Source organism: Piliocolobus tephrosceles, chromosome 10 (genome assembly GCF_002776525.5).
Source record: "Piliocolobus tephrosceles isolate RC106 chromosome 10, ASM277652v3, whole genome shotgun sequence".
Classification (NCBI taxonomy): domain Eukaryota; kingdom Metazoa; phylum Chordata; class Mammalia; order Primates; family Cercopithecidae; genus Piliocolobus; species Piliocolobus tephrosceles.
The window spans coordinates 66,811,593-66,835,655 of record NC_045443.1 but is presented as its reverse complement, the minus strand read 5'-3'; the positions used below and the strand labels follow the sequence as shown (position 1 = coordinate 66,835,655).

At 38.4% G+C, this 24,063-nt stretch overlaps 1 protein-coding gene across 4 annotated transcripts in view; it reads right to left on the bottom strand.

The window, feature by feature from the left end:
* The window catches only part of FRS2 (fibroblast growth factor receptor substrate 2), a 111,293-nt gene that overhangs the window by 37,821 nt on the left and 49,409 nt on the right, over window positions 1-24,063 (bottom strand). For 2 of the 4 annotated variants that reach the window (XM_023226538.2, XM_023226539.3), the window contains exons 2-4: window positions 11,392-11,487; window positions 10,296-10,338; window positions 5,084-5,151 (exon numbers count right to left, since the gene is read on the bottom strand). The gene's annotated coding sequence lies outside the window, so the exon portion shown is untranslated. Of the gene's footprint in view, window positions 1-2,442; window positions 3,481-5,083; window positions 5,152-10,295; window positions 10,339-11,391; window positions 11,488-24,063 lie in introns of those variants that run through there. The other 2 variants (XM_023226537.3, XM_023226540.2) reach the window with 2 other exon arrangements.

The following is a 24,063-nucleotide window of genomic DNA, read 5'->3' as shown; positions in this document are numbered from 1 at the left end:
AGCTAGGTCACTCTTTGACGTTTTGCAGTCTTGGGATGAGCCTAGGTGAAGGTGAAGATACTCTAGGAGTAAAACAATTGTTTATGTTGGATTTCTCATCCTACAACTTTTCCTAAGCTCTTTCATTTTCTAACATTAAAAGGTACTTAATATTAACTAGAATTTACTTTGAATATATTTGAACTACCTGCCATATGCAATTCCAACACCAACATATTTGATCTGAGTTATTTCAGTGAAAACAGAAATATGGTTACATATGATTGAAAGTACAAGTTTGGAACATCACAGACCAATGAAATAATGGTTTAGCTACAAACAATATTAGTTTAAATATTTTTTCTTTACATACCCTGATTCAAAAATCTGTTTGAAAAAATAAAGAATTTCAGAGCTAGTCTTTTTTCTGTATACTTTTTTCCTGTATACTTTAACAACCTCTAGATTACTTACAATACAAATGCTATCTAAATAGTTGTTATGCTGTATTTTGTAATTTTTTATACTGCTTTCTATTTCAAACAATTTCAATCCGTGGCTGATTGAATTTGCAGGTGTGGAACCTATGGATATGAACAACCAACTATAAATCAAAGGTAAAGGCATCATAAAGTAAGGTTTTAAATTCCTCTAGTTGGTAAGGCTGAACCTGTTTACGATTGGGTCTAAGAGCATGCACATTTTCACTTTTTAATTAGAATGCTGCAAATTAATATGTTTGTTATACTAAGTATGTCTATCAGTGAAGAAAAATATTCAGAGCATACTCCCCCGCCACCTATATCTGGTTTTAGAGGCAATAAATGCTCCTAATATATGGCCCTGATAACATCTGCTTTAAGAATAAAAAGATAATCAAATCGTTTTTCGAGTGTGTGAGGAAAAACTCTGAAAATGGAGAAATAACTTATTTGAAACCAATCTCTTTAAATTATAAAAAATGTGTTAGAATTACATCAAAACATAAGACTTTTTACATAAAGTTATTAAATTTATATCAAAACCACTTCCCCTGAATTAACAATAATACAGTGTTACTTTTTTTTTTTTTTTTTGAGACAGGGTCTCACCCTGTCGCCCAGGCTGGAGTGCAGTGGTACAATCTTGGCTCACTGCAACCTCCACCTCCAGGGCTCAAGTGATCATCCTGCCTCAGTCTCCTGAGTAGCTAGGACTACAAACATATGCCACCGCACCTGGCTAATTTTTGTATGTTTTATTATTTATTTATTTATTTTTTTGAGACGGAGTTTCGCTCTTGTTGCCCAGGTTGGCGTACAATGGCGTGATCTCGGCTCACCCCATCCTCCTCCTCCCAGGTTCAAGCAATTCTCTTGCCTCAGCCTCCCGAGTAGCTGGGATTACTGGCATGTGCCACTATGCCCGGCTAATTTTGTATTTTTAGTAGAGACAGGGTTTCTCCATGTTGGTCTGGCCGGTCTTGAACTCCTGACCTCAGGTGATCCGCCCGCCTCGGCCTCCCTAAGTGCTGGGATTATAGGTGTGAGCCACTATGCCCAGACTACTTTTTGTATTTTTAATAGTGAAGGAGTTTTGCCATGTTGCCCAGGTTGGTCTCAAATTCCCGGACTCAAGAGATCCACCTGCCTCAGCTTCCTAAAGTACTAGGATTACAGGTGTGAGCCACTCACTGCACCTGGCCCAGTGTTACTTTTGTACCAGTAACTATACTAGAATACAGACTAACTGGGCCTAATAACATTAATGCTATATTCTTTATTTTTAGAGTAGGCCAAATACACATATATACACACACTTCCTTTAAAACAAAAACAGCTAAATTATACATTCTAAGGTATTTTGTATAATTTTCATAAGAATTTTGGTTACCCTGAAGTTTAAAAATTTGAAATATTAAAGAAGTTAAGATTTTAATAAACACAACTTTCTACCATTTGTGTGAGTAGGCCTTCAGATGGCAGCAAATGCAACATAATAAATGTTGGGCCTGTTTGTAAGAACTGGTTATCTGATATCCTCTTTTACTAAATTTTTTAAAACATGGATTGCTCCAGGGGAAATACGCATTCAAGAGTGGGATGTGATCTAAAATCTAATAAAAGTCGCAAAGTACGTGACTTCTAGGTTTAAAAAAATACTTCAGGGACTCAGTTTTGTGGTTTTTTTAAAAAACAAACTTCATTACATTTAGTCATCATGTCTCTTAAGGATCCTCTTGGCAGTAAGTTTTTTCAGATTTTTCTTGTTTTTGATTATCCTGACCATTTTCAGGAGCACTGGTAAATTTTGCAGAATGCCTCTCCTCTCTTGGAATTTGACACTTTTCTCATAATTAGACTGGGAGTATGGGATTTGGGGAGGAGGATCACAGAGATAAAGTGCCATTTTTATTACAACATAGCCCTTGAAACATATTATCAACATGACTTATCACTGTTGATGTTACCCCTGACAACCTACCTGGCTGTCAGGTTTCTCCACTGTGAAGTTACTTCTTCCCGAACTCTTCTGTACTTCTTGGAAGAAGTACTGAACTTCTTGGAAGGAAGGCATGCACAGTCCACACTTAAGGATTAGGGAATTGTGTCTCACCATGATGAAGGTGGAGTATTGACAAATTATTTCGAGTTCTTCTGTACAGGAGATTTGTCTCTTCTCCATTTATTTATTTATTCATTCAATCACTTATTCATATCAGTATCAGCCCGTAGATATTCATTTTATACACTGGGTTATAATCCAATACTACTTTATACTTTACTTATTTTCTTGTTCCAATTATTCCAACTTTGATCATTGTGAGCTCTTTTAGGTGACTCCTATGCCCCTTTGACATAATCCCATTTTATGGGTTTTTTGTTAAAGCCCTTCTTTACCTTTTTTTTTTTTTTTTGGCACTACAAGATGTTCTAAGCTGATCTTGTCTATCTTTTTATTATTTTTTGAGACGGAGTCTTACGCTGTTGCCCAGCTGGAGTATCCGGGCGCTAGAGTATCAAGTGGCCCGATCTTGGCTCCCTGCAACCTCCACCTCCTGAGTTCAAGTGACTCTCCTGCCTCAGCCTTCCGAGTAGCTGGGATTACAGGTGCCCGCCACCCTGCCCAGATAATTTTTTGTATTTTTAGTAGAGATGGGGTTCCACCATGTTGGCCAGGCTGGTCTCGAACTCCTGACCTCGTAATTTGCCCGCCTCAGCCTCCCAAAGTGGATCTTGTCTGTTTCTTGCCCTAGTCCCAGATCGAGCCATTTTTCCAAGGAACCCTGGTCCTTTTTAAAGGAGAAGTTTACAGATTCAGCATCCCTAATTGGAAAATCTGAGAATTTTTGAGCACCAACATGACACCACAGGTGGAAAATTTCACACCTGACTTCACATGATTCGTGCACAAAATTATTTAAAATATTGTATAAATCACCTTCAGGCTATGTGTATAAGGCATATATGAAACATAAATGAATTTCATGTTTAGACTTGAGTCCCGTCCCCAGGATATCTCATTATGTATATGCAAATACTTAGAAATCCAAAAAAAAAACCTGAAATCCAAGCAGGCACAGTGCTCATGCTTGTAATCCCAGCACTTTGGGAGGCCAAGAACAGCCAGGAGTTCAAGAACAGCCTGGCCAGCATGATGACAGCCTGGCCGTCACTACTAAAAATACAAAAAATTAGCCAGGCATAGTGGTGTGTGCCTGTGATCCCAGCTACTTGGGAGGCTGAGGCAGAGGTTGCAGTGAGCCGAGATCATGCCACTGCACTCCAGCCTGGGCAACAGAGTGAGACTCTGTCTCAAAACAAAACAAAACAAAACACCCTGAAATCCAAAACATATCTGATCCCAAGCATTTAGGATAAGGATAAGGATAATCAACTTGTATTAGAAACCAAGATTTGGATTCTTGGTGTGCTCTTGCTATCAGGTGTCATTGCATCTAGGAGGGCCTCTGTGTAACTAAATTTTACGTTATTTTGTGGGGAATCTGCATAACAAAATATAGAAACAAATTCATGGAGAGTAGACTAAGACCATGAAGTTGAAAGATTATACAATTATAGATAGGGTATTATCACTTTTTATGAATGTGTTTTGAAAATAATGCATCTGAATAATATAAGGGAACCTAAATTTTTTTTTATTTTTTTATTTTATTTTATTTTATTTTTTTATTATACTTTAAGTTCTAGGGTACATGTGCATAACGTGCAGGTTTGTTACATATGTATACTTGTGCCATGTTGGTGTGCTGCACCCATCAACTCGTCAGCACCCATCAATTCATAATTTATATCAGGTATAACTCCCAATGCAATCCCTCCCCCCTCCCCCCTCCCCATGATAGGCCCCCGGTGTGTAATGTTCCCCTTCCCGAGTCCAAGTGAACTCACTGTTCAGTTCCCACCTATGAGTGAGAACATGCGGTGTTTGGTTTTCTCTTCTTGTGATAGTTTGCTAAGAAGGGAACCTAAATTTTTAAAAATATAAACTTAACACAGGCCATTTTTGTTGCAAAGAGAAAAAGGTGACAAATGTATAATGTCAAGAATAAAAGAGGAAGTTCAGTAGAATCCATCTTAATTCGAATGGACATGAAGTTAGTTGGATAACACAGGAAATTAAAACACACATACCACCCTCACACACATCCCTTACCTTAAACATTTTATTTTAGTTTAAACATATAAAAAGGCATGAATTTACCAAACTTAAGGCCAGGGCCTTTTTTTGTTAATGGGAGACGGCTGATTAGAATTCTGTATTATGTTTCTCATACAAACCTTACCTAAGTTGTATGTGATTTGAAATGGATCAAGGGATTCTATTTCTAGCAACATGGTAGGTTAGATGTCCAGATTGACTCTACTGCTGAAATCTGCAATGTTTTATATACATATTTTAAAATTTTTATCATTAAATGTTTTCCTAATCTGGCACAAATGTAAAAAGCTACGAAAGGTGGCTCTTGACTTTAAGGTAATTTCATAATGCTGCTTAGAAAACTGCAGACTGCAGGAGACAGACTATATAGTCCAAGACTGCCTTGCATACAGTTGCAAATCCCCAAATCCACAAAGTACAAATGAATGAGCAGTAAACCTACCTTGTAGAAGGTGACAGCAAATAAACCTGCCTGCTTGACCTTGATGCTGGTAAAATGAAGAAAATCTCCTGCAAGAATTTATAACTATAAGCCAGCTCTTAAATGAGTTTGTGGAGACGAAAAAGGACAAAAAGGCATAAGTAACATGAAAAATAGACTATATGTCTAATTAGAGTTATAGAAGGAGAAAAAAAGAGGCATTATTCAAAGAGATAATGGTTAAGAATTTTCCACAATTATTCAAAGACATTATTATTATACTCAGATCAAGGAAGCCCAAAGAATCCCAAGTGGGATTACAAAAAATAAAATGAGGAAATGAAAAAAATAATGCCTCAATACATTATACAAAACTACAAAACACTAAATGGGAAGGAAAAAAAAGGCTTAAGACAGCCAAATAAAAGGGTGATTACTTACAAAGGAAGGGCAATTAAGACTTCTCAACAGCAATACTGGCAGTCAAAGGACTGGAATAATGTCTTCAATATGATGAGAAAACAGAATTCTACACACAGAGAAACTACCTTTCAAGAATGAAGTTGAAATAAAGACATCTTTAGACAAAGAAAAAAGTGTCTTTTTCACCAAAGGATCTTCACCGAAGGAAATTCTAAAGAACATACTTCAGGTAGAAAAAAAATTATCATAGACGAAAGGTCTCAGATCTAAAAAGGACCAATGAGCCAAGAAAACAGCAATTAGGTAAATAAATTTAAACAAAGGTTTACTACCTAAAACAGTAATTTGTCTAAAATTCTGTATGTATGCATAAGAAGAATATGCCAAAACTCAGATAACAGACAACAATGTTACAGGTTGGGAGGAAGACAACCAGAGCATACTAAGTTACTACATTATTCAGGAATAGATTAAAGATAGTAATTTGGACTTTTTTAAGAAAAGCATGTTAAAATAGCCAGAGCAACCACTAAAAGAATAAATAATATATTAATTATAAACAAGTATATATGCATGCAAGGTATGGAGAGGAGATGGAATGAGAAACATACATGTCTAACTCAATACAAAAGACTGGCAAGAATGAGAGGAAGAATTGGATAAATAGAAAAACCACAGAAGGGGACAGAAATATATGTAAATCAGATCTGGGCATGGTGGCTTACATCTGTAATTCCAACACTTTGGGAGGCTGAGGCAGGAGGAATGCTTGAGTCCAGGAATTCAAGACCAACTTAGGCAACATAGTGGGATACCATCTCTAAAAAATTAAAAAATCAGCCCAGCATAGTGGCGCATGCCTGTGATCCCAGCTACCTGAGAGGCTGAGGTGGGAGGATCGTTGAGCGCAGCAGATAGAGGCCAGAGTAAGCCATGATCATGCCACTGCACTCCAGCCTGCGCAACAGAGCAAGATCTTGTCTCAAAAAAAACAAAAAAAAAAGGTTAAAAAAAAAAATCTGAATCTATCAGTAACATAATTGACTGAAATTCTCCAGTTAAAAAATAAAGATTGTCATTCAGAACAAAAATAAAACTCATTCTATTTACAAAACTCCAACGAAAATACATGAAAAACTAAAGAATGAAAATACTGGCCAGGTGCGGTGGCTCACGCCTGTAATCCCAGCACTTTGGGAGGCTGAGGCAGGTGATCACCTGAGGTCAGGAATTCGAGACTGACCTGGCCAACATGGGGAAACCCCATCTCTACTAAAAAAACAGAAATTAGCCAGGCATGGTGATGCATATATGTAATCCCAGCTATTCAGGATATTGAGGCACAAGAATTCCTTGAACCCAGGAGATGGAGGTTGCAGTGAGCTGAGATTGCGCCACTACACTCCAGCCTGGTGACAGAGAGACTTCATCTCAAAAAAAAAAAAAAAAAAAAAAAAAAAAAACAGAAAATGCTACACTAAACAAAATAAAACTACACTAGCTATATTAATCCAAGAAAACAGCAATAATAACAATTAAAAAAAGGTAAGGCTAAAAGTGTGTTTAGATAGAGGGCCCTTTCATAATGATAAAAAATTCAATTTAACAAAAAGATAAAACAATTCTAATTCTAAATTGTTTCATTATTTTGGCTTATTAATGTACTTAATAGCATACATTCAAAATAAATAAAGCAAAAATTAACACATCTATAAGGAGAAACTGACAAACCTACAGTCATGGTGACAGACATTAATTACCATGTCTTTCTTACTAGAGAAACTGATAAATCAGTCCCCAAATAAAACTAAACCTCAATCCAAAACAAAACCAAGACAGAGAAGATATGAATAGAACAATTAACAAGTTCTTAGACATAACACTGTACTTAATAAATGAAAAATTTGCATTCTTTCTAAATACACATGGAACATTTATAAAAATTAGCCAAATTCTAGGTGGGAGGATTGCTTGAGCCCAGCAAGTCAAATTATTTTAATCCTTTCCTTTCCCTCCATATTTTATAAATTAATCACTTAAACAGCAATCATTTCAAAGCAAAGAGACTATCTGATTGTGAAAAATAATACGATGCTCATGTAATACAGGGCTGCCACTGTTCCAAATACTTCACATCTTAAATACATCACATTTATGCCCTCATTTAAGATCAACACATCATTGTAGGAATTAAGAAAAAAGGATAAAAAACAAAAATAACGCATTTCATTTAAGTATCTGCATCAACGCCTATATCTAGGTCTCATTTCAAGTATTAGTAATAGTGCCCATAGTAAAATCTTAACAGCATCTCAGGTAAATAGGATGTTAGTCTGACCCTTCTCACTGTCCTTGAATCACTATTTTTACCAAATTGGCTACTTATTTGTTAGATAGGCCCAGAACCTAACTTTGGATGCCTTGAGGGAAAAACACTCAGTTTTTAAAAAAGAAGAAATGGAACGAGTAGACAACACATTTTTAGGAATCTCCAAATAATTCTGAAATTACAGTGCCAAAGAAATACACAACTACAAAGAACACATCATTTACTTGGGGACTATTAATACTGTATATATGACTGAAAAGGATGAACTGGAAAGATGACATTTATTCCAAGATAAATAATTATTTAAAAAATAATTAAAAATATGTATCTATCCAGCAAAATAGACACATTCCCATCTCATCTGCCATCAAAGCAGTGTCCCCAACTTTAACCCCAAACACACACATACATATAAGACAGACCTTTTTCATCTAAACTGTAAGCCTGTGGCTTACATGAAAACAAAATGATTTTAACCACACACAAGCTCCGGCACTCAGACTTGTAGTTTCTACATGCTGCCCACACAGCACTTTGTGAGCATGTGATTAGGAGGAATGATGCACAATCACACCACATTCCTTCCCTCAGCTCACACATCGAGAACTTGCCCTCTCAGCTGCATTCTTCTCCAAACAGCCATGGTCACCTTAGCAACCCTGTACTCCTAATATGGACAGCTGGTCCATTTAAAGTCAGTACTTCTTGGCAGGGAAAATGCTTGTTCTTCAAATTGGGGGAGAGAGGAGAGGTTTTCCTTTCAATACACATTACAGGGGTTGATTTAACTTGATCAGCACTTTTGTTACGTGGCAGCAATTTGTGTTGCATTTCAACCTATTCTGAATTTTGTTTTTTTGTTTTTCAATCTAAAAGCACGTAGCTGAAAAAATAAAATCAAGCCAGCTAATAAGGAACTCTAAGAGTGGAACATGAAACAAAAAGGTATCTAAAATAACTGTTCTTTTATAAAACGATCCACATTTTTGTGTATTATGTTCAACCTCAGTTAAAATGAACTGTAACACCTCAAGTCCTAATACACAATAAGAAATTAGGGTCAGAAGACCCACATCATTTTAATATCATAGTCTATTTTTGAACAACAAAAACACTGCTAAACTTCAAAGTCCCATAACTTCAAGTAATCAATCAATCTGCATTTCCGTATTCCACCACCTACATGTGAAATCTCTCAGAGTCTTTCCACAGGCTTAAATGTAAGCTAGGTGTAAGCCAAGTGGTTACTACTATTATCTGAAGACCCTTCAGACCTAAAGTGACCCAGAATAGGACTGGATTACTCAAAAACAATCTAAATCTCTGCCTCTAACAGTAAAGCAGGGTCTGAATCAAATTAAGCCTTTTGGGACAGAAGATACTGGTTTATAATCCAGTATACCTGATTTTCACACTACAAATAATTTGGTGGGGAGGGGATTACTATATTCTGAAAAACACAAGATCAAATTGCTCATTTCATCCCCTCAATGAAATTCTAATTTCCCACCCATCAAAACTAGACATATAACCTTTAAGTAAACAGGCATGCTCAAAACTAGAAATACAGCCAGGTGCGGTGGCTCACACCTGTAATCCCAGCACTTTGGGAGGCCAAGGCAGGCAGAACACCTGAGGTTGGGAGTTCGAGAACAGCCTGACCAAACTGGAGAAACCCTGTCTCTATCAAAAATACAAAACTAGCCAGGCATGGTGGTGCATGCCTGTAATCCCAGCTACGCAGGAGGCTAAGGCAGAAAAATCATTTGAAACCAGGAGGCAGAGGCTGTGGTGAGCCGAGATCGCGCCACTGCACTCCAGCCTGGGCAACAAGAGCAAAATGCCATCTCAAAAAAAACAAAAAACAAAACAAAACAAAACCTAGCCAACTTAAATTTATGGCATTCATTCTAAATTGGAAATACTTATGAAATACTTTTCTATATAACAGAGGTGGACCAAATCCATATTATAAATGTTCCTTTGACTATGGCCTACAGTATTCATTGCTTATATTTTTGTCTGTATATGCGTATTTTTTAAACTTCTCAGGCTATGAGGTTTTCCTGGTTAGAAAGCACTTCTTTCAAGTTAAGACTATCCTAGTAATTACACCTTTTATATATAGGAAAGTATCAGCTGGGTGGCAGTATAAGATTAGTAAAAGAACCTAAAGCCAATCCTAATACTGGTTTCCTCATTTGTAAAATGAGAATACTATCTATTCTATTTATGAAGTGTGGTAACATATCAAAGTAAGAATAATAAAATTACTATGCCATACAAAAGACTCAAAATTAAAGAAATTGGAGAAAGGGACTAAAATTCTGACATAGTAAAACAGTAGCTAATAAATTAGTGAGAATTCCATGATAAAGAAAAGGTATTAAATAAATACATGGAAACAAATTTTTAAATATCAAGAGCAATTAAGCCTTACTCAACTATATTGATTTTATTACTATATTTACAATTTCTTACCTTGTGGAATTCTCTTCTGAGAAAAACAGACACAATTTTGTTCCTAAAAAAATTTCAGGTAGAAAGTTGAAATGTTAGTTTCAAGACGGTCTATTAAAAATGAAAACTTACAAAATGCTAACATAGTACATTCAGAATATTATGCTATGACATTTGATATTATTGAAAGCCTGAGAGACAGTTGGTCTCTAATAACAAAAGTATGTGTTATAAAAAAAAATAAAATTTATTACTTTTATTACAAAAATACTTATTCTATTTGCTAAATATCAAGTCATTTTGCTAGGTACCTGATGATATGTGGCAATTTTTATATTCTAAAACAGCTGTTAAGTCAAATAGGTTTTCCTCTTTCTAAGACCTGATGTTCTGAAGGGTACTTTTTTTTGCTTTTTTTTAGGTGTAATTCACATAAGGTAAAAAGCATTTCTTTGAACAGTGTTTTTTTTAACATATTCACAAAGTTTTGTAACCATGACCACATTATCTAATTCCAGAATATTTTCACCACTCCAATAAGAAACCCCATACTGAAGGGTATTATTTTTAATACTAGGAAGAAACATACTAAATAAATTTAATTTTTAAAAATATGCAAGAAGTGTAACGATCACAATTATGTTGTAAGATACACCACAGACATACACTTCTTAGAGCTGTATGGTAGAATCTGTACTACAAAGTAAAACCAAAAATACAAGGTAATTTTAATGTCTACCTTTTTTTTTTTTTCTTTTTTTTGAGACAGAGTCTCACTCTGTTGCCCAGGCCGGAGTGCAGTAGCGCAGTCTCAGCTCACTGCATCCTCCACCTCCATTCTCGTGCGTCAGCCTCCCAAGTAGCTGAAATTACAGGCATGTGCCAATATCCCTGGCTAATTTTTATATTTTTAGTAGAGACAGGGTTTTACCAGGTAGGCCAGGCTGGTCTTGAATTCCTGACCTCAGGCGATCCACCTGCCTCAGCCTCCCAAAGTGTTGGGATTACAGGTATGAGCAAGCATGCCCAGCCTGTCTACCATATTTTTTAATTAAATGATTTTCAAAGTAGATAACTATAAAGTTAAAAAAAAAAAAAAAGATTTGGCCACACTTACCAAGCTGGTTGACACGCCACAGCTGCATCTTACTTTATGACAAATGGACTGTTTCATCACTTTTGCATCTGGGCATCTACTTCTTAATGGTCATTTCTGAAATATAGGTTAAGTTATTAAGAATGCTACTCTTGAATATATTATAATAAAACTCTTTAAGGACAATTACTAAATTGTAGTGACTAGAAAGAACTTTCAAAGCATTTTTTCCCCTTTGAGATAGGGTCTCATTCTGTTGCTCAGGCTGAAGTGCAGAGGCACCATCACGCCTCACTGCAGCCTCAATCTCCTGGGCTCAGGTGATCCTCCCACCTCAACCTTCTGAGTAGCTGGGACCACAGGTGCATGCCACATGCCCAGCCAATTTTTTAAATTATTATTTGCAGAGACATGGTCTTACTACATTGCCCAGGCTAGTCTCGAACTCCTGCACTCTAGCAATCCTCCTGCCTCAGCCTCCCAAAGTGCTGGGATTACAGGTGTGAGCCACTATGCCCAGCCTCAAAGCACTTATTGAGCAACCTTCTCATAAAAAACATTATTAACAGGGCTGAGACTGGGGGGCAGGGGGTGATAGAAAACTGGCTATTTGTCCCACAGGACCAGAACTCTTCAATCCTCAATTCCTGTCACCCAGTAGGACCTTGCAACTCCTAAGTGCCATTTACAGACTGGAAAAAAAAAAAAAGAAAGAAATATATGGGAGCCCTAATATAGTACATTCTGAACACAACAAATTGCTTATTTATTATAAACAATTATTATCATTAATTGTTATAAGCAATTATTATTTTTATTGTCAACTTTCCCCTATAACTAGAACGTAAACCACAGAAGGGGTTTTTCTTAGTTTTATTTACTGTTTTTTTTTTTCTTTTGAGACAGAGTCTCACTCTGTTGCTCAAGCTGGAGTGCAGTGACGAGATCGCAGCTCACTGCAACCTCCGCCTCCCAGGTTCAAGCAATCCAACCGCCTGCCAAGCAGTTGGGACTACAGGCACACTCCAACACGTCTGGCTAATTTTTGTATTTTTAGTAGAGACAGGGATTCACCATGTTGGCCAGGCTGCTCTTTAACTCCTGACCTCAGGTGATTCGCCTGCCTCAGCCTCCCAAAGTGCTGGAATTACAGGCGTGAGCTGCCACACCCAGCCTACTGGTATTTTTCAAGCACCTAAAACAATGAATTCCATGCTATAAGCATTCATAAGGATTTACTGAAATGATCAATAAACTGATGAATTTTTTAAACTTAAATTGATGAAATATTTAACCTTCCAGTACTATTTATTTATTTATTTATTTATTTATTTATTTATTTATTTATTTTTGAGACAGGGTCTCGCTCTGTTGCCTAGGCTGGAGTGTGGTGACACAATCTTGGCTCACTGCAACCTCCGCCTCCTGGGTTCAAGCAATTCTCCTGTCTTAGCCTCCCGAGTAGATGGGATTACAGGCACATGCCACCACGTCTGGCTAATTTTTGTATTTTTAGTAGAGATGAGGTTTCACCTTGTTGACCAGGCTGGTCTCGAACTTCTGGCTTCAAGTGATCCACCTGCCTCTGCTTCCCTAAGTGCTGGGATTAGAGGCATGAGCCACCATGCCCAGCTTACCTTCTAGTATTTTAAAATGTCACTACCCATGTAGTGTTCATCCTAGGAGCTCCAGTTTCAAAAGATATTCATATTATTATCACTTCCACTCTTAGTACCATGGTCCAAGTCACAATATTTTGCATACACATTAGTATAATAGTTCCCTGTCTGATCTCCCAGCCTCTCTCTTGCCCACCTCAACAAGTCAGTGAGATTAGCCATTTTCAAAAGAAAGTCAGATCATGTCATTCTTCTAATCAAATCCTCCAATTAAGTCCAGCTCAGTAGTCTAAAAGTCAAAGTCCTTACAAAGGCCCATAAAGACCATGATCTGCTATCCCCCACCCCATCTCTCTGACCTCATCTACCACTCTCTCCCTTATTCACCCCATTCAAGCCATACCAGCCTCTTTCCTTTCCTTAAACTTATCAAGCAGCTTCTCACTTCAGGGTCTCAGGACTTTTTTTCCCTCTGCCAGTAACAACAAATCAATCTCTCTCTCTCTCTCTGTCTCGCTTATTTCTCCTCTTCCTTTAGGACTTTGTTTTTATAAGTCATCTCATCAAAGAAATCTACCCCAGTGTCCCGGGCAAGCCCAAAATAGCTGTCTTAGTTTTCCTTATCTGGCAAAGAATTTGTAAGGAATAGTAAATTATAAATTTGGGAGATGGTAATCTTCAAACACAACATCATCAATTTTTAGATCTTTCTCTGTGTCTAAACATCTGTAGAGCGACACTGTTCCTTTTAAAAGATTCTTACGTTCCTGACTTCAAAGAAATAATGGAGATGTATCTATCACAGTGTGGTGTTTTTAAACGGTTGTTTTGTTTTTAAATCATCTGTACCATAAGTCTAGAATAGAGTGGTAAAAGATTTGAATTAAAAGAGTCCCATTAAAAACCAGAAACCAGCAAAATAAATGGCATTCCCTTTTCTCCCACTTTGTTATGGATTTCTGTTTGGGATTACATTATAAGGTTCCAAGTAATCTCAGGAAGTTTAACTGCTTCAAATTTGTCTGTTACCTGTAGGTATCAAGACCACCAGGAAAGAATCAAAAGAACTCACTAACTCTTAACATGACTAAACTAGCTATGACACGGTAGGATCTTTAAACTTAATTATTTTTTCTTTAAATAAACAAACTCCCCCTAGACTAAGCCCTCCTCTGCCTTTTAAATATTCTATGGCTGGCAAACTTCAGGGTCTTAAGAGAGATAGCCAGGGACAGAGAAAACAGCAAGTCTGACTCAGTGATCACATTTAACTCAGTGATCACATTAAACAAAGATACAGTTCTGGCAAGAGTTCTCTAGAATTGCTGCAAAACTGACTTATCCACATACCTTTCATCTGAACAATCTATTTTCACTTACTTTAAGGTACATAAAGCATTTGTTATGTGCCTATCAGACCTTAGGTATAAAAATAAACCAAGAGTACAATGAAAACAATTAGCAGGGGTTCCAACAGTTGGATGATGAAATTTAATGTTCAAATCTGCTTTGTTTGGAAAGTTGGAGAGAACCCTTGAATATTTTTGTACCGAAATGCTCCCACTCATTTAGAAATCGGACTTTTAGCAAGTTCAACCACTTGAAAGAAGGCTAGTAATATTTAAAAACTTTTATTGAGCAACTTCTATGTGCCATATATATACATTAGTTAATTATCATAATTTCTCAATCAAAAAAGTTAAAGCACACGGTGGTTACCTAACTTGTCTAAATCAGAGATAGCCTCAGGATTCCAAATCCCAGTTTGTCTTGTTCACTATTATAATCTGTAGTAACCTGGAATACAGTTATTAATGACAAATCCCTTATTTGTACCATAGGAATAACAGGTAAATCCAGGCTATTTATGTAAAAAATTTGCTCAAAGCCAGGCATGGTGACTCGCAACAAGAATCTCAGTTACTTGGGAGGCAGAGGCAGGAGGATTCTTTGAGTCCAAGAGTTAGAGTCCAACTTGGACGATGTACCTAGACCTTGTCTCTTCAAAAAAAGAAAAAAAAAATCATTTAAAAAAAAAACTGCTCCATTCTTGCTTCAGACAGGAGGACAAATGAAGAAAGATTCACTGCCATACATTAAGAGTAAACCTGTGGCATTAGGGGATTATTAAGGGCATTAAGGGGTGAATCCAAAGAATGTGCCACGCTTAGGTCTAAAAGAATTGAGTAAAAATAAGCTCGCCAGAGCACAGCACAATAATTGGTTTTCAAGTCACTTTTAAATGACTGACTGTTATTCCATACACTTAGAAAAGTCAGGGAAAAAATGTCAGGGTTCGACAGGGTGACCACACAGGTGTTTATCAAAAGTTTCTGCACTGGCCAGATGCGGTGGCTCACGCCTGTAATCCCAACAATTTGGGAGGCCGAGGCAGATCACGAGGTCAGGAGATCGAGACCATCCTGGATAACATGGTGAAATCCTGTCTCTACTAAAAATACAAAAAATTAGCCGGGCATGGTGGCACGCGCCTGTAGTCCCAACTATTCAGAAGGCTGAGGCAGGAGAGTGGCTTGAACCTGGGAGGCAGAGGTTGCAGTAAGCCGAGACGCCACCACACTCCAGCCTGGGCGACGGAGACTCTGTCTCAAAAAAAAAAGTTTCTACACTTTTCTGAGTATCTGAAATATTTTTCTCTCTCATCTATATTCTACACACACACACACACACACGTATCTGTTAAATTATCTTTAAAGTAATTTTTAGAATTTATAATAAAATTATTAGTTTTATTAATTTTCCTAATTTTCTTTTTCTGAAAAATCCTCTCATATGGAACACATTCTTGACATTATCAGATAACACCAATTGGCTTTAGTTCTTCACACTCAATAGAATCTGATTTTATAAGTGTCATTAATGAGAAAATATTGCATAGGAATATTTTCTTTCTGAATCGTAAGCGTAATTGGTTATCATTAGATTCAACTACTGCCTATCACACAGCAGAAGCAATATACCCACTGTATTTAAAAATGAAAATCAAAGTAATTCCTTATCAGGACACATTACCCAGGAAATGTAGCGTTTTTATACTAAGGTCCTAAGTTATTTGGAAAAAGTGAAAATTACTTAGAACTATCCCCATGATTAAAAAACATGCCATGTAAACATCAATGCAACTTACAGAGAAACAGATTGATCAATTTAAAGTTTCCCAAAGGATGGGCCAGGCGCCATGGCTCACACCTGTAATCCCACCACTTTGGGAGGCTGAGGTCAGCAGATCACCTGAGGTCAGGAGTTGGAGACCAGCTGACAAACATGGTGAAACCCCATCTCTACTAAAACTACAAAATTAGCCAGGTGTGGTGGTGCATGCCTGTAATCCTAGCTACTTGGGAGGCTGAGGCAGGAGAATCGCTTGAACCCAGGGGTTGGAAGTTGCAGTGAGTCGGGATTACACCATTGCACTCTAGCCTGAGCAACAAGAGTGAAACTCCATCTCAAAAAATAAAATTAAAATCAAAATAAATAAAGTTTCCCAGAGGAGTAAATACATATGCTAGTCTTCTAAATCTTTGTGATCTGGGGATTAGCGGCAAAAAAACAACATTCTTTTTAAAAAAACACATACCACTTAGTTGAGTTTATGGTGTTAAAAAAAATATCTCCCTCACAGTCTCCATTGCACTGATGGTTAATAAAGATGAAGGAGAGGAAAGAGATGACATGCGTTTTCAAGATACCAATTATAAACAATACAACTTTATTTTTTTAAGCCTTGGGACTTTAGTGTTCCTTTCTCAGTAACAAAGACTTTGTGTGCAGACCTAGAATTAGGAACATACAAAGATAACGGGATGGTCTGTATGGTTTTGAAATCAATGTTGGGGGTTATCACCTGTGGCATTTGCTTTTGTTTTGTATTTTAAGGAAATACAGATCACAGAGCATACACATATGTATTGTTTCTTGAAACTTTATCATATACATACAGTCTCTCTATAGTCAGTGTTTATCTCATCTTTATCTCCTTTCCTTCCTTCCTCTTGAATACTCACACACAGTATGAATAATGCATATTTAAATACTTGTGGCTTGTATAAAAACATGCTACACACATTCTATGCATTTTTGTCATTCTATGCCATGACACAAAATGCATTTTTTTAAGTAAAAAACAATATGACATCTTAACATTGCGATTCGATTTACAGCATCAAGGTAAAAACTTCCAGAGTGGAGGACTCTCCAAGATGGCTGACCACATGAAGCCAGGAGAAACTCCCACCAAGGGACCGGGATATCAGGAAGACTCATGCACTCCTAGCAAACCTTCAGAGGGACGGCATTAAGACCAGAAGGAAGAAAGACACAGAGCATAGCTGAAGAGGGAGGAAGCTGAGAACCCTACACAGGGCTACCAGGCACCAGGACTAGTTCCTGGCCCCCACTGATTCCTGCAGAAGTGGTGAGTTGACAGGCAAGGAGCAACCTGCTCTCACCAGGCAGGATTCACCTCTGGAATCCCAGCAGGAAGAGACCCCTCCACCACCATGGACAATAGAGTTGGCAGGCACTGCTACTCAGAAGTGGTAGCAGCAGAACTCCAGACTGTGCCAAGTCTAGAGGGTTTAGTGCTGGAGTCTCTGTAGAAGAACATGGTCAGGGATGCCCATTCCCCTAGAATTGACATGCTCCCATAGGAGATTTTAGCCCTAGGGGAACTCTCAGATCTGAACTCTGCAGAGCTGGTCTTGTCCACGAAACAGGGCCAGTTTGACCTGAACATGCTTCAGTCAGCTGGCCTCTCCCAGGGTCCCACCCTGGCCACACCTGCATGCAGTGCAGCCCCCGCCTGACTGGCAGAGTGCTCTAGCAGAGCTGCCCCACAGACACATACCAGGCTGCCTGTGCCCTCCCCCAACTGTGGCCTCGCCTACAAGCACTAGCCCACAGCAACCCATCACATCACTTTGCCAGCAGCATGTGCGTGCCAGTAGGAATCTTGCCTTCCCTTCCCAGCCAGGGCATCTGCACCCTGCCATGCCTCTGCTGCCAACATGAGTGCACTCCTACTCCCTATTCCCCACCATACGACCACTGTCACAGGAGCACTGGCAGCAATGAGACCACCAGCCCCTGCCGCCGACACTGCTGCCTGCCCAAAACCAAGCATGGAGAACAGCAGGCTACCCCATCAATGCCCCATTCCATTACTTGCAGGGACCCCCTGCCCTCCTCTAGCCATGATGCCGCCCGGCTGCTGCAAATGCCTGCATGGAGGCTGGCACCCTGGCACTGGCTAGCACCCTGCCACAGCCCACGTGTCCACACTGCCATTGCTGTTGGCATGTGCAAACGAGTACAAGGACCAAGCCTGCTGCTACCACCCTATGAAGTGCTTTGGCTGGCACTTGCCCATTGGAGTGTGGTGACCAGAGTTACTGGAGCACTGGAATTTAATATCTGGCCAAACCAAGTTTCATAAATGAAGGAGAAATAAGATCCTTTTCAGACAAACAAATGCTGAAGGAATTTGTTACCACCAGACCTGCTTTACAAGAGCTGCTGAAAGAAGTACTAAACATGGAAAGGAAAGACCCTTACCAGTCACTACAAAAACAAACTGAAGTACATAGACCAGTGACACTACAGAGCAACCATACAAACAAGTCAGCATAACAAGTTAACATCATGATGACAGGATCAAACTCACACTATCAATACTAACCTGCAATGTTAATAGGCTAACTACTCCAATTAAAAGGCTCAGAGTGGCAAACTGGATAAAGCAGCAAGACTCAATGGTATGCTGTCCTCAAGAGACCCATCTCACATGCAGTGACACCCATGGACTCAAAATAAAGGAGTGGAGAAAAATCTACCAGGGAAATGGAAAACAGAAAAAGCAGGGGTTGCAATCCTAATTTCAGACAAAACAAACCTTAAACCAACAAAGATCAAAAAAGACAAGGGCATTATATAATGGTAAAAGGTTCAATTCAACAAGAATACCTAACTATCCTAACTAAATACATATACACCCAAAACAGGAGCACCCAGATTCATAAAGCAAGTTCTTAAGAGATCTTCAAAAAGACTTGGACTCCCATGCAATAATAAGTATGAAGCTTTAACACTCCACTGACAGTATTAGACAGATCTTTGAGGAGGAATATTAACAAAGATATTCAGGACCTGAACTCAACACCGGACCAAATGAACCTGATACGCATCTACAGAACTCTCCACCCCAAAAACAATAGAATATACATTCTTCTTATAGCCACACGGCACATACTCTAAAATCAACTACACAATTGAACATAAACAATCCTCAGCAAATGTGAAAGAACCAAAACCATACCAACCACCTTTTTGCACCACAGCATAATAAAAATAGAACTCAAGACGAAGAAAATTACTCAAAACCTTAATTACATGGAAATTAACTCACTCCTTAATAACTTTTGGGTAAACAATGAAAATTAAAGCAGAAGTCAAGAAATTATTTGAAACTAATGAGAACAAAGATACAGCCAGAATCTCAGACATAGCTAAGGCGGCATGAAGAGGGAAATTTATAGCACAGAAGGCTCACATAAAAAAGTCAGAAAGACCTTAAACAACCTAAAATTACAACGAAAAGAACTAGAGAAGCAAGAGCAAACCAACTCCAAAGCTAGCAGAAGACAAGAAATAACCAAAATCAGAGCTGAACCAAAATAGACTGAGACACAAGAAACCATTCAAAAGATCAACAAACCCAGGAGTTGGCTTTTTGAAAAAAATTAATAGACTGCTAGCTAGACTAATAAAAGAAGAGAAAAGATACAAATAAACACAATGAGAAATGACAAAGACAATGTTACCACTGACCCCACAGATACACAAATAACCATCAGAGACTACTATGAACACCTCCATGCACACAAACTAGAAAATCTAGAAGAAATGAGTAAGAGAAGAGCTGGTACCATCTGTACTGAAACTATTCCAAAAAAACTGAGGAGGAGGGACTCCTCCTTAACTCATTCTATGAGGTGAGCATCATCCTGCTATCAAAACCTGGCAGACACACACACACACAAAAGGAAACTTCAGGCCAATATCCTTGATAAACATAGATGCAAAAATCCTCAACAAAATACTAGCAAGCCAAATCCAGCAGCACACCAAAAAGTGAATCCACTACAGTCAAGTAGGCTTTATCCCTGGGATGCAAGTTTGGTTCAACACACATAAATTAATAAATGTGATTCATCATGTAAACAGAACTAAAGACAAAAACCACATGATCAATTCAATAGATGCAGAAAAGGCTCTCAATAAGATTCAACACGCTTCACATTAAAAACTCTCAACAAACTAGGTACTGAAGGAACATACCTCAAAATAGTAAGAGCTATGTATGACAAACCCACAGCCAACATCATACTGAATGGGCAAAAGCTGGAAGCATTCCCCTTAAAAACCAGCACAAAATAAGGATGCCCTCTGTCACCACTTCTATTCAACATAGTATTGGAAGTCCTGGCCAGAGCAATTGGGCAAGAGAAAGAAATAAAGAGCATTCAAATAGGAGGTGAGGAAGTCAAACTATCCTTGTTTGTAGACAACATGATTCTATATCTAGAAAAGTCTACAGTCTCAGCCCAAAAGCTCCTAGATCTGACAAACAACTTCAGCAGTTTCAGGATACAAAATAGCTGTACTAAAATCACTAGCATTCCTATACACCAACAACAGCCATGCTAAGAGCCAAATCAGGAACACAATCCTATTCACAATTGCCACCAAAAAAAAAGAAAACAGAAAAAAAAAAAAAAAAACCTAGGAATACAGCTAACCAGGAGGGTAAAAGGGCTCTACAACAAGAATTACAAAATACTGCTCAAAGAAATCAGAGATGACACAAACAAATGGGAAAACATTCCATGCTCATGGATAGGAGGAATCAATATCGTTAAAATGGCCACACTGCCCAAAGCAATTTATAAACTACCAATGACATTCTTTATGGAACTAGAAAAAAATTTTTTTAATTCATACGGAACCACCACCACAATAAAAGCCCAAATATCCAATGTGTCCTAAGAAAAAAGAACAAAACAGGAGCCATCATGCTACCTGACTTTAAATTACACCATAGGGCTACAGTAACCCAAACAGCATGGTACTGGTACAAAAACCGGCATACATGTATGATCAATGGAACAGAAGAGAAAGCAAAAAAATATGGCTGCACAACTGCAACCATCTGCTCTTCAACAAACTTGACAAAAACAAACAATAGGAAAAGGACTCCCTAATCAACAAATGGTGCTGGGATAACTGGATAGCCATACGCAGAAGACTGAAACTGGATCCCTTTCCAACACTATTTACAAAAATCAACTCACGAGGGATTACAGATTTAAATGTAAAACCCCAAACTATAAAAACCCCGGAAGGCAACCTAGGTAATACCATTCTGGACATAGGAACTGGCAAAGATTTCATGATGAAGATGCCAAAAGCAACTGCAACAAAAGTAAAAATTGACATACGGGATCTAATTACATTAAAGGGCTTCTGCCCAGCAAACAAACAAACAAACAAAAATAAAATACCTAACAATAGAGGAAAAGAGACAACCTACAGAATGAGAGAAAATATTTGCAAACTATGCATCTGACAAAGCTGTGATATCCAGCATCTATAAGGAACTTAAACAAATTTTCAAGAGAAAAACAACCCCATTAAAAAGTGGGCAAAGGACACAAACACATTTCAAAAGAAGAAATAAATGTGGCCAACAAGCATATGAAAAAAAGCTCATTATCACTCATCACTAGAAAAATGCAAATCAAAACCACAATGAGATACCATCTCACACCAGTCAGAATGACTATTATTAAGAAGTCAAGAAATAACGTGCTGGCAAGGTTACAGAGAAAAGGTAATGATTCTATACAGTTGGTGGGAGTGTAAATTAGTTCAACCATTGTGGAAAGCAGTGTGGTGATTCCTCAAAGAGCTAAAAACAGAACTACCATTCAATCCAGCAATCCCATTACCAGGTATACACCCAAAGGAATATAAATCGTTCTGTCATAAAGACATATGCACATATATGATCACTGCAACACTATTCACAATAGCAAAGACATAGAATCAACCCAAATGCCCTTTAATGGTAGATTGGATAATGAAAATGTGGTACATATACAACATGGAATACTAAGCTGTCGTAACAAAGAACAAGATCATGTCCTTTGCAGCAACAAAAGGTAGAGCTGGAGGCCATTACCCTAGGCAAACTAACAAAGGAACAGAAAAGCAAATACCCCATGTTCTCGCTTATAAGTGAGAGCTAAATGATGAGTACACATGGACACAAAGAGGGAAACAACAGACACTGTGGCCTACCAGAGGGTGGAGGGTGGGAGGAGGGAGAGGAGCAGAAAAAGATAACTATTGGGTACTAGGTTTAGTACTTGCATGATGAAATCATCTGTACAACAAACCCCATGACACAAGTTTACCAATATAACAAACTTGCACATGTATCCCTGAACTTAAAAGTTAAAAAAAATAAAACTTTCAGAGTGAGTCTTCTTCTATGTCTTCAACATTACACATAAGAGATGCATACAAATGTAAACGTCATCAGAGTCTGTGACTTTATTGTTTTCATGAATTTTAATGCAAAACACAAAACATTTACTATGAAGAGCAGCTTGGTATTAAAGCAGGTTTGCCTTTTATACAATCCCAGGGAAGTGACTTACGTGCATACCAAAAGGCCTCAGTATTTGACAGCCTCTTCTTGAAGATGGTATCTTCATATCTGTGGGTCCCAGAGACTGTCACCCCGTCCATTAACTTCCTCAGAAGTGGATGCAATTTGTATAAAACACACGTTGGCCCCTTTATTTTCTAGGCAATAGTCCATAACTTCAAAAACAGAAGTCAATAAAAAAGTTACAACTTTTTTTTTTTTTTTGAGACGGAGTTTTGTTCTTGTTGCCAAGGCTGGAGTGCAATGGCACGATCTGCCTCCCGGGTTCAAGAGATTCTCCTACCTCAGCCTCCCAAGTAGCTGGGATTACAGGCAAGCACCACCACACCCAGCTACTTTGGTATTTTTAGTAGAGACGTGGTTTCTCCATGTTGTTCAGGCTGGTCTCGAACTTCAGACCTCAGGTGATCTGCCCGCCTCAGCCTCCCAAACTGCTGGGATTACAGGCATGAGACACCGCGCCTGGCCTACAATTTTTTTTTTTTTTTTTTTTTTTTTTGAGGCGGAGTCTTGCTCTGTCGCCCGGACTGGAGTGCAGTGGCCGGATCTCAGCTCACTGCAAGCTCCGCCTCCCGGGTTTATGCCATTCTCCTGCCTCAGCCTCCCGAGTAGCTGAGACTACAGGCGCCTGCCACCTCGCCCAGCTAGTTTTTGTATTTTTAGTAGAGACGGGGTTTCACCGTGTTAGCCAGGATGGTCTCGATCTCCTGACCTCGTGATCCGCCCGTCTCGGCCTCCCAAAGTGCTGGGATTACAGGCTTGAGCCACCGTGCCCGGCCTTTTTTTTTTTTTTTTTTTAAAGACAGGGTTTTACTTCGTCAACTAGGCTGGAGTGCAGTGACGCCATCTCTGCTCACTACACCCTCGACTTCCTGGGTTCAAGCAATCCTCTTGCCTCAGCCCTCAAAGTAGCTGGGACTAAAGACATGTGCCACCACACCTAGCTAATTATATTTTTTCTATGTTTTCATAGAGATAGGGTTTCACTATGTTGCCCAGGCTGGTGTCAAACTCCTGAGCTCAAGTAATCTGCCCATCTCAGCCTCCCAAAGTGCTAGGACTATAGGCGTGAGCCCCCTGGCTAAAAATAGTTACAATTAAAAAAAAAAAAAATCTGCGTTTATCTGCCAGAAGAAAAACACTATTTTTATTTGTCAGTAGTTCTGGTAGGTTCTAAATATTTTTCACCAGTGTACAGGATATAGAGACAATTTTTCCCACAACTAAACTCTAAGGTAACTTCTCATAAGTGGGAATTGTACAAAGGACAATGAAAGAAGGAATGACTAACGTCTTCAACTAGTTTCCAACACACTGAGAAGT